We start from the raw sequence: 16959 nt of genomic DNA, 5'->3' as shown, positions 1-16959 counted from the left end.
CTGTAGCTAGGATTGAACCTGTAAGATTATTTCTTGCCTATGTTGCCCATTAAAACTAAAAGGTTTATCAGATGGATGTTAAGTGTGCATTTTTTAATGGGGATCTTATTGAGGAAGTTTATATTGAGCAACCTGATGGTTTTTCACTATCAGATGATACAAACATGGTTTGCAAGTTAAGGAAAGCTTTATATGGATTGAAACAAGTACCTACAGCTTGGTATGCAAAGTTGGATAAATATATTTTGAAGCTTGGTTTTACTAAGGGTAATGTTAACGGTAATTTATATTATAAGGTCACTGATGATGATATACTGATTATTGAAGTATTTGTTGATGACATTATTTTTGGAGGTGAAGATAAGTTATGCATGGAAATTTCTAAGAATATGGAAAAAGAATTTGAAATGTCTATGATTGGGGAAATGAAATTTTTCTTAGGTTTGTAGATTACTCAAACTAATAAAGGTATTTTCATCTGTCAAACTAAGTATGCTAGGGAATTGTTGAAGAAATTTGGTATGGGAGATTCTAAATCGGTAAGTACTCTTATGGTTACAAGTGAGAAATTGACAAGAAAAGATGTTTCTACACCGGTAAATCCTACAAGATACAAATCTATGATTGGAGGTCTGCTTTATTTGACTTGGACTAGGCCTAACATAATGAATGTTATATGTATTGTATCAAGATTTCAGAGTGATCCTAGAGAAAATCATGAGAGTGCAGTGAAAAGGATTTTTAGATACTTACAAGGTACATCAGAATATGTTTTGTGGTACCCTAAGGATGATGACTTTACTTTATGTGCATATACAGATGTTGATTGGGCTGGAGATGTTGATGACTAGAAGAGCACATCCGGTGGAGATTTCTTTCTTGGAAAGAAGTTGGTTACATGGATCAGCAAGAAGCAATCATGCACTTCTTTATCTACTATTGAAGCTGAGTATGTTGTTGTTGCTAGTAATTGTACACAATTCCTATGGATGAAGAAAATGTTGAAGGATATAAAGGTGGATTGCAATGAACCGGTAGTTATTCACTGTGATAACTCTACTGCTATTGATATATCAAAGAATTCAGTATTTCATTCTAAGACAAAGCACATATCTATCAAGTACAACTTTTTAAAGGAAAAGGTGGATGCAAATGAAGTTAGATTGGTTTATGTGAACACTAAAGATCAGATTGTAGATATCTTCACTAAACCTTTGCCTGAGGAATCATTTGAGTACTTCAGAGACAGATTGGGAGTTTTTGCTCCTCCGGTAGAAACTTGATTGATGCGGTTTGGTATCAGTCTGGTATGCATTATCAGAGATATTTTTCATTCTGACACTGATGTGGGGATGTTGTTGCTTAGGGGGAGTAGTAAGCTTTGTGATTCAGTAGTTTATGTTTTTTCTTTTATATTTTTGTCACATTTCTGGCATTGATGTCAAAGGGGGAGAGGTATTGATGTGAACAAGAAAAAATTAAGGAATTGTATACATTAGGGGGAGATATATATATAATTCATAGCTTTATAGAGATATTATTCAGAGGGGGAGTTTGTTCTTTATTACAGAACTGCATTGCTATATCTTTGAGTGGGAGTTTGTTGGTTGTCTTCCATTAGGGGAGACTTGTTTGGCATTTCTTGGTACTTAGATGTTTTACACATCTAGTGTTGTCATCAATGCCAAAGGGGGAGATTGTTGGCCATTTGGATGAATTTATTATGTGTTGCATTGATGTTTTGTTATTGATGTCAACATTAGTTGTTTTGATGCTTTACCAGCACCCTCCTGGTCCTAGTAGGTTGAGTAGTTTATGGTTGGTTTGGATCCGGCATGATCCAATAGGATCCAGTATGATTTGGTTATGGAATTGGCTTAATCATGATACTCATGTTCATATTCAGTCAGTTGGTTTTGGTCTAGTGATCGAATGCTATCCTTCTTGCTTGGAAGCTTGGTTTGTGGTTTCGGCGAGGGTTTCACCAACAGAGCTTTTGATGAAGATCTTTGTTGATATACATAAGTGGTGTTGGTGCAACTTCTGGTGGAGTTTTAGGATGTTGTTGATGATCATGTTCGAGACCTAGCTGATGGAGATCATTACTTTAGCGTGTGGATCTATATTGGGTCTCGGTTGATCTAGGTTATGGACCCGCTTAATGTAACATGTGGATTGGACCTCTCGATGTGTTTTCGGGATGTCTTATGTGTTGGATATTATTTGTTTGGTTTAAGGCCAACATTTTTTGTAATTACATAATTGGTTTATTGTCTGGTGGCCGACTTGATTGTTTATGGTCGAGGGTTTGTATATATATGATGTAAGATCTCATTGTAGATCATGTGTGAGGATATGTAATATGTGAATAATGTAATCTCATTTAGGTAGAGGATTTGGTCGATCATTGGAGATCGAATTGGGTTTATGTAAGAGGATTTAGTCCTCCGGTATTGAGATTAACCGGAACTATACTCAGGCATAGGAGATGCTATCTTTGTAGTTCAAACACTTCTTCCAGATTGTAGTTTGGATTTCTATGTAGTCAGTGAGACTCCTTTTGTGATGAGTGTAATACCCTAAAAATGGTCATCTAAACCATGGGCCTCTAATCTTGACAACATCACCAAGGTCCTAACCAAAGGCAATCAAATTTAACCTTGAGAACACAATTAATTTCTTAAATCACCAATGTCACATGGCAAATTAATCAACCAATATTGATTAAATAAATCATTTGTAAACAATTATTCTATTTATTTTATTAAATATCCTAAAATATTTAATTAAATAAATCAATTTGCCATTAAATCATCAAAAAAAGAATTAATTGACAAAAAAAGAACTAAAATTTGAGAAAAGAAATCAATTGGAGATAATCTTAAAAAACAAATTAAAAATTGATAAATAATCTTAGAGAAAGCAATTAAATCATTTAAATATTAAAATTGAATGAAATAAAGAATAAATCGGTTCTTTCTGATTTTATCTTAATTTTAGTTCAATATCCTTTAAAACTGAGAAAAGCAGCCAATCACATCAATTCACCTGGATTGTGCTTCCTCTGGGAAAATCTTGACCGCTCATCATCATTTGATCTTAGTCGTTGGTTTCTTTCTGAATTTTCTATAAATTCAGGCTCTCATCTCTCATTTAAGGATCTTGGAGAATATATTGTTATTATTTTGTTTTTGCTCTAGGTTCATTAAGAATTTGCATTGAGATATTGCATATTAATTAAATCATTTAACTTAAATATTCATTCATAGCTTACATCATGTTAGATTAAATCTTGCAAATCTTGCATTCATCTAGCTTAAATCTTGCATTCATTTATCTTGAATTCATGCTCATATAGATTAAAAATCCTTCGTTTAGGTGTTGTCTAGTCACTGGTATTGCATATGAAATATGAGAGCAAGACTAAACTCGCATCTACTAGAAGGAAATAGGTTGCTTTGTAATGGTTTATTGTTCATTATTTATTATTGATTTACTAACCATGCATCTAATGACTTAATTGAAGTGTCGTGTATTCCAGATACAAATACAGGTCCACTTTTCATACACACAATGAGCAGTGTGCTCTAGGTTGTTGGCCTTCCTGCAAGTGCATGCCCCTCAATTGTAATTCACATACTTACTGCATAAGTTTTATCTGACTGTCGGTAGGCTTCCCACCGTAGTTTTTCCCTTTACTCGGTTTTCCATCTATAAATATTGGTGTCATGTGGATGGTATTTATTATGTGATTATTGTTTATGCTTAATTTGTTTAACTGTTATTCTGGTATTTGGTTTAAGCATTCTGGTATTAATGTTTTGGGTTTCGATATTAAAGTTTTAATTGCTTAAGATTTTGATAATTTGTGACAACTGATTCACTCGCCCCTCTCAATTGTCTTCTGGTTATTTGAACTGTCTAACAATTTGTTGGAGATATTTTCTTTATTTGCATTGATTGTTTTTTACATTCATATGTTGCCATCAATACCAAAGGGGGAGATTGTTGGTCATTGTTGTTGCTAGGATATGTTGTTTTCATTGATGTCAACATATTCCTATGATTTATTGCTCTGGTGATTGTAGATTGGTTTATTGATTTCATGATTCGGTGTTTGGAGTATTTCTAGTATCAGTACATCTTTCTGTATTGGTTTCAGTGATCCAATTTGTAGATTGGTTTTTCTTATCAGTGCTTTGCAGAGTTCAATATTTCCTCTGGTATATTTTGGTGTGATTAGATCTTGAGCTGATATTTTAGGAAATTGCTTGGGATGTTTGAATGTGTATCTTCATTGCAGATGGTTCATGATTTGGTGCTCCGCAGGTTATCTTTATTCTAGACAATTGTTGTTGTTTGAGTGTTATTGAGGTTCAGATGTTGATCGATGAAGATTTGATAAGTGGTGTTGGTACAGCTATTGCTGATGATTATAACATGCTTGTTGGTGCTCTCTAATTATGTCCTATGTGTTTTCATGGTCCACATTGATCATTGTGTGATTTTTTGGTGATTTTCATGATCTGGTGATGTTCTTCGTGTTATGCAGTATTCTTGGTGGTGTAGAGTGTTGCAATTGATCTTGGTGAGATTTTTCGATGGTGTTGTGCGTTTGGAGATTTGATTTAGGACCATGTCATGTCATATATATCATGTTATTGGTCCAATGATCGATCTTTGTATCGTGTGATGTAATTTTGTAATTAAGTGTTGAGGGATTAGCCGACCTTGTTGTCAAGGTTGATCAATTGTATAAATAGGTGTCATATTCATGTAATTTATGTATGAGTGTTGTGTTTGTATTATCTGAGAGTGGAAAAGGTGCAAACAAGATAATACATCTTTCGACATAAAGGTTGAGTAGAGATTGAAGTGGTGTAGAGCAAACATATGTGCTTAACCAGAACTGTCATCAGGCATTAGCAGATGCTATCATTGCAGTTCATTCCTTCTGGATTGTAGTCTGAATGTTGTTTTAAGTAAGTGTTACTTATTTGAGGGTTGTAGCCATCTGAGTCATCATATTTTGAGCAGTGAGCTCTAGGCAGTGAGCCTGAATGTAGGTGCATTCCCCATTGTAATATTTTCACATACTACTGTAGAGTATCATCTTATTGTGGGTAGGTTCCCACCATGGTTTTTCCCTTAACCAGGTTTTCCACATCAAAATCTTGGTGTTGTGTGTTTTCCATCTATTTGCTTATCTTTTTCATTGCTATAGTTTATCAAATTTGTGATTGTGGTTAAGTTTGATAATCTGGTGAAAACTGATTCACCCCCCCCCTCTCAATTTTCCTTCATTTTTGTTGCCAACCTTGGTCATATCCAAAACCACAACTCCAGAGCACACCAACACGTGCCAAATTAGAATAACAAAGATAAACATATGAATAACATAAATCTGAAATCTCATCAATAGAACTAGGAATGCGGAGGAATGCAAAGCACTGCAAACTCTATGAGAAAACATCATCACTGCATAGACTTCCAACACACAACTTTCGAACCTTGAAAACACAAGAGAAATATCTTAAGACAATATCCAACAACATATCAACACATCATGAACACATCTACAATATATCAATAATATGAAGCAAAACCAAACACAAAAACATAGAATCGATATGTTGACATCAATGGCAACCACACTGATGCATCAAACATCAAACATTTGCAACAATCTCCCCCTTTTTAATTGATGACAATATTCATTAATGACAAACATAAACTCCAATTTTCAAATCTCTTCAAACTTCTGAAACTTCTCAAAATTCTCCCCCTTTGACATCAAGGACAAAGGTAAGCAATAGCTCAACTCAGAATCCAAACAACTCCCCCTAAGAGGAAGCCCCAGAACATTAGCCTAGACTGAAATATGCATGGAGTTACTTAGACTAATGCACTGCTAAATGCACTTAGTTAAAACTAAAAAGAAGTATGACCCCCAACATCTACCAGAGATACTCAAAAGTGTCTTTGCACACAGCATTTATAAAGATATATTCAACTTGCTCTTTTGTAGGTACATATTCAAGTTTTACTTCATTGTCCAACACCTTCTCCCTTAAGAAATGATACCGAATAAAAAAAAATTTGTTCTATAATGCAGTACTAAGTTATTAGAGATATTGATAGCACTTATATTATCACACATGATTGAGATTAGTTGTAATGCTTACCAAAATACCCTAGAGAAATTAGCTAAACTAACTAAAAAATACAGATAATTTAGAAAGGGAAAAAAAAATCATTTTCTAATGCAACATAGAGCAAACATAACTTAAAATCATAGATTAGCTTCAAAAGAATGCATGAAACATCATAAACGTAGCCATAACTAATTACTACAATTAACACAAGCAAAATTTAAATCCTAACATATATTCATTCATTCTTTCCCTAGGGTATCTTAACGTCACCACTCACCTAACTAACATTAGGCATAAACACATCCTTATAGCATGATACTATTAACATTTATTTCCAAATTAATCACTATATTTCTCATTAGAATTATTAACTATCAATGCATAACCTAACATATTCCCATTAACTGCTTAAGTTCATTTTAAAGCACCAATCAAATGTTCCTAGTCCCTTTAAATCATTTATCATCTTATTTTCACATAAATATTACCTAAAGCACATCTAGTTCATTTCCATCAAGAGCAACCATATGACCTACAAACCACTCATTCATATCCACATTCTAAAGATAACCATTAAGAACGCACTCCCTAATACCAACATATTCATTTAACACATTCACCACAATCATAGATGCACATAGGATAATCTAATAACAATACTCTTTCATTTACTTTCCTTTCCAATATTGAATTACATTTATATTAAATTATCTAGCTATAACAAACATAATACCTCACACCTCAACATGAGCTCAACCTACTACAAGTTCTAATGCATGTCTTCACAAGGTACAAGCTACATAATCATCTTTTCAATTACTTCTTTCTTATGATACAATATACATGATTCCAATATAGATCTCAATCTCTTTCTACCTAATGAATATTCTTACATCATGAACCATACAATGAATACATCTTATTCGATTACAAGATCTTAATAATAACTACTACGTCATCATATCTCGTTACATAAGAATACATGGTACAAGTAAATAGTCTCCTTTACATTTACAATGCCATCATGGCACATTATACTATTTTAACACATAGAAATCAAGTACACAACCATATTCATAATTAAGAATCATAAAATCCATAGCCTTGCACGCTTCCATCCAATGAAGAACATCCCAATGAAAGAAGGCATCAAACCACTCGACCATATAGAACCGAATAGGAACCACCCCCATGCTAGAAGATGACATAGGGTTCCAACTCACACTCAAGACCTAGGTTGACACCTAACAACCATGGGATTCAACATGACAACCGCAAGGTAACAACCAAGAACAATGAATCAAAACACATCACAAGGCTAATCATAAATCAATAAATTTCCAAAGGTATAATCAACAACGAAGGCATAAGGATAATGGACACATGTAGGGAAGAGTGTCATCACATGCTATCCTCATAAAGAAGGGCCCATGTTTCATACCTTGATAGACATGTGGATTCATCTCAACCTATGAGCAATCAAGGGAGTTAGGCTTACCACTCCAACGATCTTCCCTAGCTTATCCTAAAACATCCTCCCTAGGACTAAGCGTTGAGGCCCAAAACTATTCATTATCTTGATTAAGTGAATTCCTATTTACCCAAACCCACTAATAAATTAGTATGGTTATCACTTTTAATAAAACATAAACTCTTCATGTGGTCCCATGACAGGTCTAAACACTAAGCATCCTCTCTAGGAACCTCTTAGAAACCTATTTCTCATGACCTCGGTCCTACACATGCAAGAGCCCACTCCCCCAACCATGGACCAATACCTTAGGGTAAAATATAAATCACAAAAACATCATGAAGGCTCAACATGAAAAGAATCCACGAATAACATCAATTCCTCAACAATAGAGCACATCTATCACACTTGAGATAAATCAACATTTATGCACAAGTCTCAATTGCTAAGAACCAAAACATATAACCAAAGCCAAAATCATCTATGAAATGATCATACAACATCAAATGACCTCATTGAGAATCCAGAACATTTGCACAAAGCCTCTGGTAAAACCACAAAATCCGAAAAAGTGACTTAACAAGACCTAACCGACAAATTTGGCAACTTAGGGAAGAACGACGCAACAAAAACCTAGTTTAGCATTCCTGGGAGCCATATTAGTGTTCCCATGGCATCCTATAGTTTTCTAGGTTCACACTTTAGTGTTCTAGATCCAAACAATAGCATTCGGGGTTCAAAATGTAAAAATCAAAGGAAATAGACAAAATAGGTAATGAAACTTGTCCAAATTTGCATAAGGACTCTCAAGTGACCAAGGGACACTCCTAGAAGGTGCGGTATGATTAAATAGCATCAAGGAAACACATAAGTGAAATATTATGGACATACAAAAATAATCCAACATCAATACCTTGCCACAACCATGCTCCGAAGTATACATAACTTCACCAAACTTGCATAGAAACATGGAGATGCAATAAGATCAAGTGAGGTACAAAACAACACTTCAAAGGGGCTCAAATTCCCAAACATAACTCAAGAAAATCATAGGATAAGCTATGACATAAGAAGCCAACTTCCAAGACTTTATGTATGCAACTCACAGCCATACACAGACTCCATTCTTGCCAATAAACACATTAGCTTAAAGAGATGCAGAAAATGCATAAGGGGAAATTAAATAGCAATCTGAGAGATTTTAAAACTCACAAAAGAACATAGGGAAGAGGAAGCAAAAACTCAATAAGGGAAAATGCAGAATATGCATTCCCAACAACGCACACCATTTCCAGATTTTACAATACTTCAAATACATTTCCAATAATCCTTAAATTTCTCCCCAAAACCCAAATTGAAATCTTAAACATCAAAATCCTTTTCCCAAACAATCTTTCAACAATTGCAGTACAGACAATCTTTTCAAAATAAACTGTAGAGAGTAAATGAAGCTCTAACCTCGAAAATTCGTAGTAAATGGCAAATAGAATTCGGAGAAGAGCAAATCCAAAATGAACTATCCTCAATCCAATCTCAAATCTTCAAAGATCAATCTTCAGTCCAATTCAAACTCCAAATTTCAAATCCGAAATTCTCTTGGATGGTAACTCGAGAACAAACCAGAAGGCACAAATAAATAAAAATCAAATTCAAAACTATAGAAATCCTTCGGCCAATCAGAAAATTCCATAAAACTATATATTATACCTACCATGCTTGAATATGAGGTAGCTAATATAAAACTATATTATTTACTTACCCTTATAGAAAACAACCAATCCGAATAGAGGGTAGGTAAACTTTATATTATATCCAATTATGCAAATAATAATAAAATAGTAATTTAAACATAAATGGGATAATAACAAATCAAATCCCTATAATAAATAAATAAGTAAAAGCTTAATAAATAGAAATTTAAAATATAAAATCAAATCAACAATAAAGCATAAACAATAAATAATTAATAAACCAATAAATAATAAATAAATAACTATTAAACAATAAATAGATAATTAGATAATCAGTTAAGTGATAGATCAAATAAATCAATAAATTAATCTCAATTAAATAATTATAAAATCTCAACAATAATTAAATATCAAATAATCAATTAAACACTAAATAGATCAAATAAATAAATAAATAGCCATGCTATATAATAAATTAATATAATCATTAATAAATCATATATGTTAGACAGTTCAGATAGCCGGTGGACAACTAAGAGGGGGGTGGTGAATCAGTTGTCACAGATTACAGGAACTTGTTAGCAATTTAAACTTTAATATCAAAACCCAAAACATTAATATCGGAATAGCAGTTAAACCAATTAAGCATAAACAATAATCACAGAATAAAAGCCATCCACATAACACCAAGATTTGTAAGTGGAAAACCTGGTAAAGGAAAAAACCACGATGGGAAGCCTACCCACAGTCAGATAATACTTCTGCAATAAGTATGTGAATTATAATGAAGGGGCATGCACTTGCAGGAAGGCCAACAACCTAGAGTGCACTGCTCATCACAAAATGAACCTCACTGACTACATACAAATCCAGACTACAATCTAGAGAAGTGTTGAACTACAAAAGATAGCATCTCTTATGTCTTAGTACAGTTCCGGTTAAGCTTAATATTGGAGGACTAAATCCTCTTACATAAACCCAATTCGATCTCCAATGATCGACCAACTCCTCTGCCTAAATGATATTACATTATTCGCACATTACATTCCTTGACCATGACCCCTTACATTAACCATGATGATCTACAATGAGATCCAACCTCCAAGTCTCCAACACGATCATCAGCAGCATCCTGAAACTCCATCAGAAGCTGCACCAACACCACTTATGCAATTCATCAAAGATCTCTATCAGAAGCTCTGCCAGAGAAACCCTCGTCGGAACCAAAAACCAATCTTCTAAGCAAGCAGGATAGCATCCAATCACCAGACCAAAACCAACTGACCAAGTATGAGTATAAGTATCATGAACAAGCTAATTCCATCATCAGACTAAATGGTTGGTGATGCCTTTTGGATTACTCATCCTACCGAGACCAGAAGGGTGTCGGTAAAGCATCCAAACAGCTAGTGTTGGCATTAATGACAAAACATCAGTGCAACACATAATCAATTCCACCAAATGGCCAACAATATAAACTTGATTATTAATTAAAATATAACCATACAACCACATCACCTTAAGCAACCTGTCAAAAGGGTCAAATATCGACACAAGACTCTAACCACCAACTAGCGCCACAACACAACTAACAAAGTGAACAACTATTCCTAGAGTATGAGAGGTAAATATATGCCATCTTTGACAACTTGCCATTGGGATAAGACACACTTAGACCTGTGGAACTAGGTGGAGTCTATGTCTAGTACTTGCAAACCTACAACCACCACCAAACACAATACGACACATATACAACATATATACATCATAAATGATCAGGCAAGTGATAGAGAATTGCAACGTTATATCATGCTCACAATGAGTGATATGACATTGTATCTAATCACGAATACACTACATCACATTCACCATAATATCAAATTGATCATCATGATCATAGAATAGGGTTAGCATAATCAAGATGCTATCATAACCTCATAAGCAATATAATCATTACCCTAATAATGAGTGCATCTAGATCACTACCCGTAAGCTTGATCAACATATTAGTTCAGGACATAACTTCATCCACATAAATCATAATAAATCTACTAATGTCAAAGAGACTATCAGAGCATAAATATAAAAGTGTATATCGCATCCTCTCATAAAGGATGGGTCAGGGAGAGGTGCTACATCCTCCCCCCATACAACTCAACTTACTCCTAGAATTCGCAAGCTTAAAATGAAGAGGCATCCACGCATTAATCTAAAAATTCATTTGAACACAACCAAATTATATCTTTCCTATAGAACATTTATGAACAATATATATGATCTCCTCACTAGAGGATTCATCAATCATTAAAACATCTTATTTCAAAACATTTCCTAGCTCAAAGTAAGATAATGACAACAAAAGTTTCCTTACTACGCTTCAATTATTCAAGGTGAATGCATTACACAAGAGATAAAACAAGTCACAATACTCTTACTAATTACAATAAGCATACTAAATCATTAAAATATTTTCAAGAAAACTTCATCTAATCACTTATTGCAAAATTAAAACTATAATTCTTGTCACCGAATAGCATTTATAAAAAAAAAATCACAATAACTCACTTCATTTCAAGCATGGCAACACTCTTTGAAGATATAGTTACATGTAACTAAGAAGACAGATATATATTTTACATGACATCTTACTCATATGAACATCCTTATATTATTAAAGAAGCCACATGTCATACACCTATACGAGGAAATTTTGAATAACTTCCTTGAAGACCGAATAAAATCAAAAGAATCTCACAATTACCAGAAATCTATATCCTATAATCTCAAGTGAAAATAAGATTTACCATATTCAAACTTCTTAGTCTCTACCATAATTCCTCTACGCTACTCTGATACAAACATTCAACACATCATTCATATAATCAAATCATTCAAAGGCACTCTAATCCATCAATTATGCATGATATATATACATAAGCACTCATTGAAGATATGAAATCAACACTTTCTTTTTGCATTTATTTATCTCATATATTGAAAATTCCTCAAATTCGAATGCACTTCTATGTAAATTTTCATAAGGTCTAAGAAGCTACCAATTCATTTTACTCTATACATATTTTTATTTATTCAATTAATATCAACATTATCTAATTGTTCACTAAGTCTAGTGCACTTCTCTGTGGTGTCCTCCCTTGCACACACTATCAGAGGTTCAAAATGAACATGATAGAGACAATACTTCACACAAAACGAGGGCCCAAAAGACTCAACATACAGAACGATCACAAAAGACAACAACAATAACGACGACAACAACATAAGAGAAAGTCCAAAAAGAAAAAGATCATCAAATCCAACATTAAATCACAAAAAGTTGTCGGCAAAATGAACAAGAAATGAAGTGTTGTAAGTACCACCAAAAATAATAAAATAGATGGAGGAAGACTTTAGAAATCCAAAAATCAAATTAACTCCAATGATGATAGCACAAATCACAAAATAACTCAAGGCAAAATAGCCAACTTATCCAAATTTACATCACTAGGTGACCAATTTCAGTCACAACAAAGGGACTAACTGGTACACAACACTTGAGGGTACAACACCTTGAATGTGTTAGAGAGTCCATGCTAGACATTTAAATATATAAGTTAATTTATATATCTATATTCATTTTATCACTTTAATGCAATCCAATCTTTTACAAAAGTCTAGGCAAATATTCTTTATGAAGGATGACATATGCAAGGAGGAAATAAAGTGCTCCATACACACAAGGATTATACAAATTCAGATACATGCTTACATTTTTCCATTCAAACTCATTTCCATCAGCCCTTAGCTATTATTATTCGTAAACTAAATATTTTAGCATTCTGAGGAAGGTTGTCTTTAAGAGATAGAGTACGACTTCATTCAATTCATTTTTAATCTTTCCTACTACAGTTTATTGAGCAAACACTTTCTTTGTAATTCAATAGGGTAAGGAGATACATCTTTCCTTAATATATCCATTCAATCAAACAATACATTTCATCAAGACCACACATCTTCTTCACAAATCTAAGACTTTTATCTTACCAAACCAAATAAAGACATGATATAATTTCTAAATTTTCCTATACTATACATGCAATGCACTAATTTTACTTCATTGAACATGTATACTATAACATGGTCTTTTAACCTACTATTTCGTTAAACTTTCTACATTTATTTATACAAGAGATACCCTATTTAACTAACTCTTCTTTTAAATGAAAACCATGAATACAATGCATATATCTCAATCTTCAAGAAAATTTTATTCCATCCAAACTTTTTTTTAATATATGCAATACCATATTTCATCAATGAGTATCCATTTCTTCTACTTAATATCAATAAACTCCTAAGCACTATGAGTCTTTTACCCAAATGGAGAGAAGAGGGAGGAAGAACACTACCAAGCAATTAATGTATGCACGCAAAAATTATGCATGAACAATTTGAATTTCCTAGATATGTCACATTTATCGTACCATGCAGCTACTTACATCATTTTCTATGATATGCAAATTCAACCTTTCATGAGATCTCCTAACATTACAAATACAGTTAGAAATCTCAAGTCCTTATTGAAAGATATGGTTTACTCAAACAATCTTTTCTTACATGCAAAATTGCACACACATATAAACACCTGATAGTTCCATTCGGTACCCATGCTTCACTAGTTAACTTTCTTACATTTTACATGGGAGAATAAAGGGAAGAGAATAACATCATTAAACTACTTATTTATTTGCGTAGACACCTAAAAATGTCTCATTGATCATGTACTGATTATTCATCTAAATTAGTTAAATAATTATTTAATTATTTAATTAAGTTAATTAATCTTATTCTTCTAATTTCATATTTTCTCGTAATATTACTAATTATTCTATTTCAATTCTATCATCGTTTAATCATTTAAATCATTTTCTAATGTTAATTAGATATTTATTATTTAATTAATTGTGATTTTAATCCTTTAATTTAAACAATCTTTATTATTTAAATAAATTCATATTCTATTTCTATCTCTCATCAATTAATCATTATCCCTTTTCTTAATATTAATTAAATATTCATTATTTAATTAATTATGATTTAATACCTTTAATTGAATAATATTTATTATTTAATTAAATTCAATTTCTAAATAATTTAATAATTTCTTTAAATTATTTAATTAACTAATTAATTCTTCAAATTCCAATTCCAAATCCCCAAATTCTAATTTCATTAATTCTTCTAATTCAAATTCAATTTCATGTTCTTCTAATTTCAAATACATGTGCATGATTTCAAAAATCAAATTGAAAATCAAAGTCAAAGTTCTAAATATATTCAAATAACAAATTGAATTAAAACAAATTCAATATTTGAATTAAATATTATGCAAAGATTAAATAGAAAATCAAAGTCAAAGTGCAAGCACATGCTAAATTAATTAATTAATTAAATCATTATCTTTCCAATCTCTATTTATATCTTCCACTTTGTTTTTTTCCAAAAAGTTTTCAATTAGTTAACTATTCAATCTATTTTAATTGATTATTTCAATTAATTGATTAATGACATCGTTCTTTAATTATCCTCCAATCATTCTTTTTCATCTTTCAATCAGCTCTTTTCTCAATCAGTTAACTCATTTATCTATTCAATCTATTATGTTCCACCTCCAAATCAGTAGTTCAACTATCAATCAGCATATGAGCTCACCTGAGTTCCACCTCTTGATCATTCAGTTCCACCTCTCAATCAATCTCACCCAAAAGTCTGTAAATTTAGCATTCAATCTTCATTTTCAACAATCACGAACTTCAAATCTTTGTGTCAATTGCAGGTTGCCAGCATAATATCTGAGAGCTATCATACCACGAAGAAGAGAAGAACAATGGAAGCCATATGCGATCATGCGATAGGGAGTCTTAATTGATATTTTACATCCTTATTGCTTTGATTGTGTTATTTTGTTGATGTTGTTTGAATTCTTTAGCTAGAATAGGGATTCATGATTTTCCTTATTATTTATAGTAAGCAATGATGATTTTAAGCATGTGACAACTTGTATATAGAATTTCACATCATGATCTACTCTATATCATTCTTATATACATAATACAAACATTTCATCTTACTATTCATTAGGAATTTAATGTATCGAGCTAATCCGATAAACATAACATTAGTGAAGAGAATACATACAATTTTCTCTCATTTTATCGCATAGTCATTTATATAGGGGAAAAAACCTCTAATATTCAGGTAAGCACCAGAAATTACAAAGCAAACAAGATCACATGAAATCATATAGACATCTCTCGCATCCAACAAGCATGCGTAAGAAATGAATACACACATTGCTCACAATTATAGTTTCTAGAAAGAATTGGGGAGAAAACACAAAGCACAAACATATAATATCTCTAAGATTCCAATGAACTTTTTCAAACACAAATCTCAAGAACAACTCAGGTCAAGAGGATGTCATAGAACACCATGCAAGACTAAGAGTGACTTGACCATAACCAGAGATCCCAGTGTTTGCAAAATGAGCTTTGATACCAGATGTAATGCCTGCCAGAATACCCTAGAGAAATTAACTAAACTAACTAACAAATAGAGATAATTTTTTTTTTTAATCATTTAATAATGAAACATAGAACCATCATAAATTCAAATCATATATTAACTTTACGAGAATGCATGAAACATCATGAAACATCATGAACATAACCATAGCTAATTACTATATTTAATGCAAGCAGAATTAACATCCTAAAATATATTAATTTATTCTTTCCCTAGGGTATCTTAACGTCACCACTCACCTAACTAGCATTACACATAAACACATCCTTATAACATGATACTATTAATATTTATTTTCCAATTAATCACTATCTTTCTCATGAGAATCATTAACTATCAATTCATAACCTAACATATTCCCATTAACTGTTGAAGTTCATTTTAAAGCACCAATCAAATGTTCCTAATCCCTTTAAATCTGTTATCATCTTATTTTCACATAAATATTACCTAAAGCACATCTAGTTCATTTCCATCAAGAGCAACCATATGACCTACAAACTACTCATTCATATCCACATTCTAAAGATAACCATTAAGAACACACTTCCTAATACCAACATATTCATATAACACTTTCACCACAATCATAGATGTACATAGGATAATCTAATAACAATACTCATTCATTTACTTTCCTTTCCAGTCTAGAATTGCAAACATAATGAAAATCTAGCTATAACAAACATAATTCCTCACACCTCAATATGAGCTCAACCTACTACAAGTTCTAGTGCACGTGTTCACAAGGTACAAGATACATAATCATCTTTTCAATTACTTATTTCTTATGATACAATATACATGATTCCAATATAGTTCTCAATCTCTTTATACCTAATGAACATTCTTACATCATGAACCATACAATGAATACAATGTCTTATTCCATTACAAGATCTTAATCATAACTACTACATCATCGTATACCGTTACATAAGAATACATGATACAAGTACATAGTCTCTTTACATTTACAATGTCATCATGGTACATTATACTATTTCAACATGTAGAAATCAGCTACAAAACCATCCACATAATGAAGAAACATAGA

This window comes from Cryptomeria japonica, chromosome 5 (genome assembly GCF_030272615.1).
Source record: "Cryptomeria japonica chromosome 5, Sugi_1.0, whole genome shotgun sequence".
Taxonomy (NCBI): domain Eukaryota; kingdom Viridiplantae; phylum Streptophyta; class Pinopsida; order Cupressales; family Cupressaceae; genus Cryptomeria; species Cryptomeria japonica.
This window is presented reverse-complemented; position numbering follows the sequence as displayed.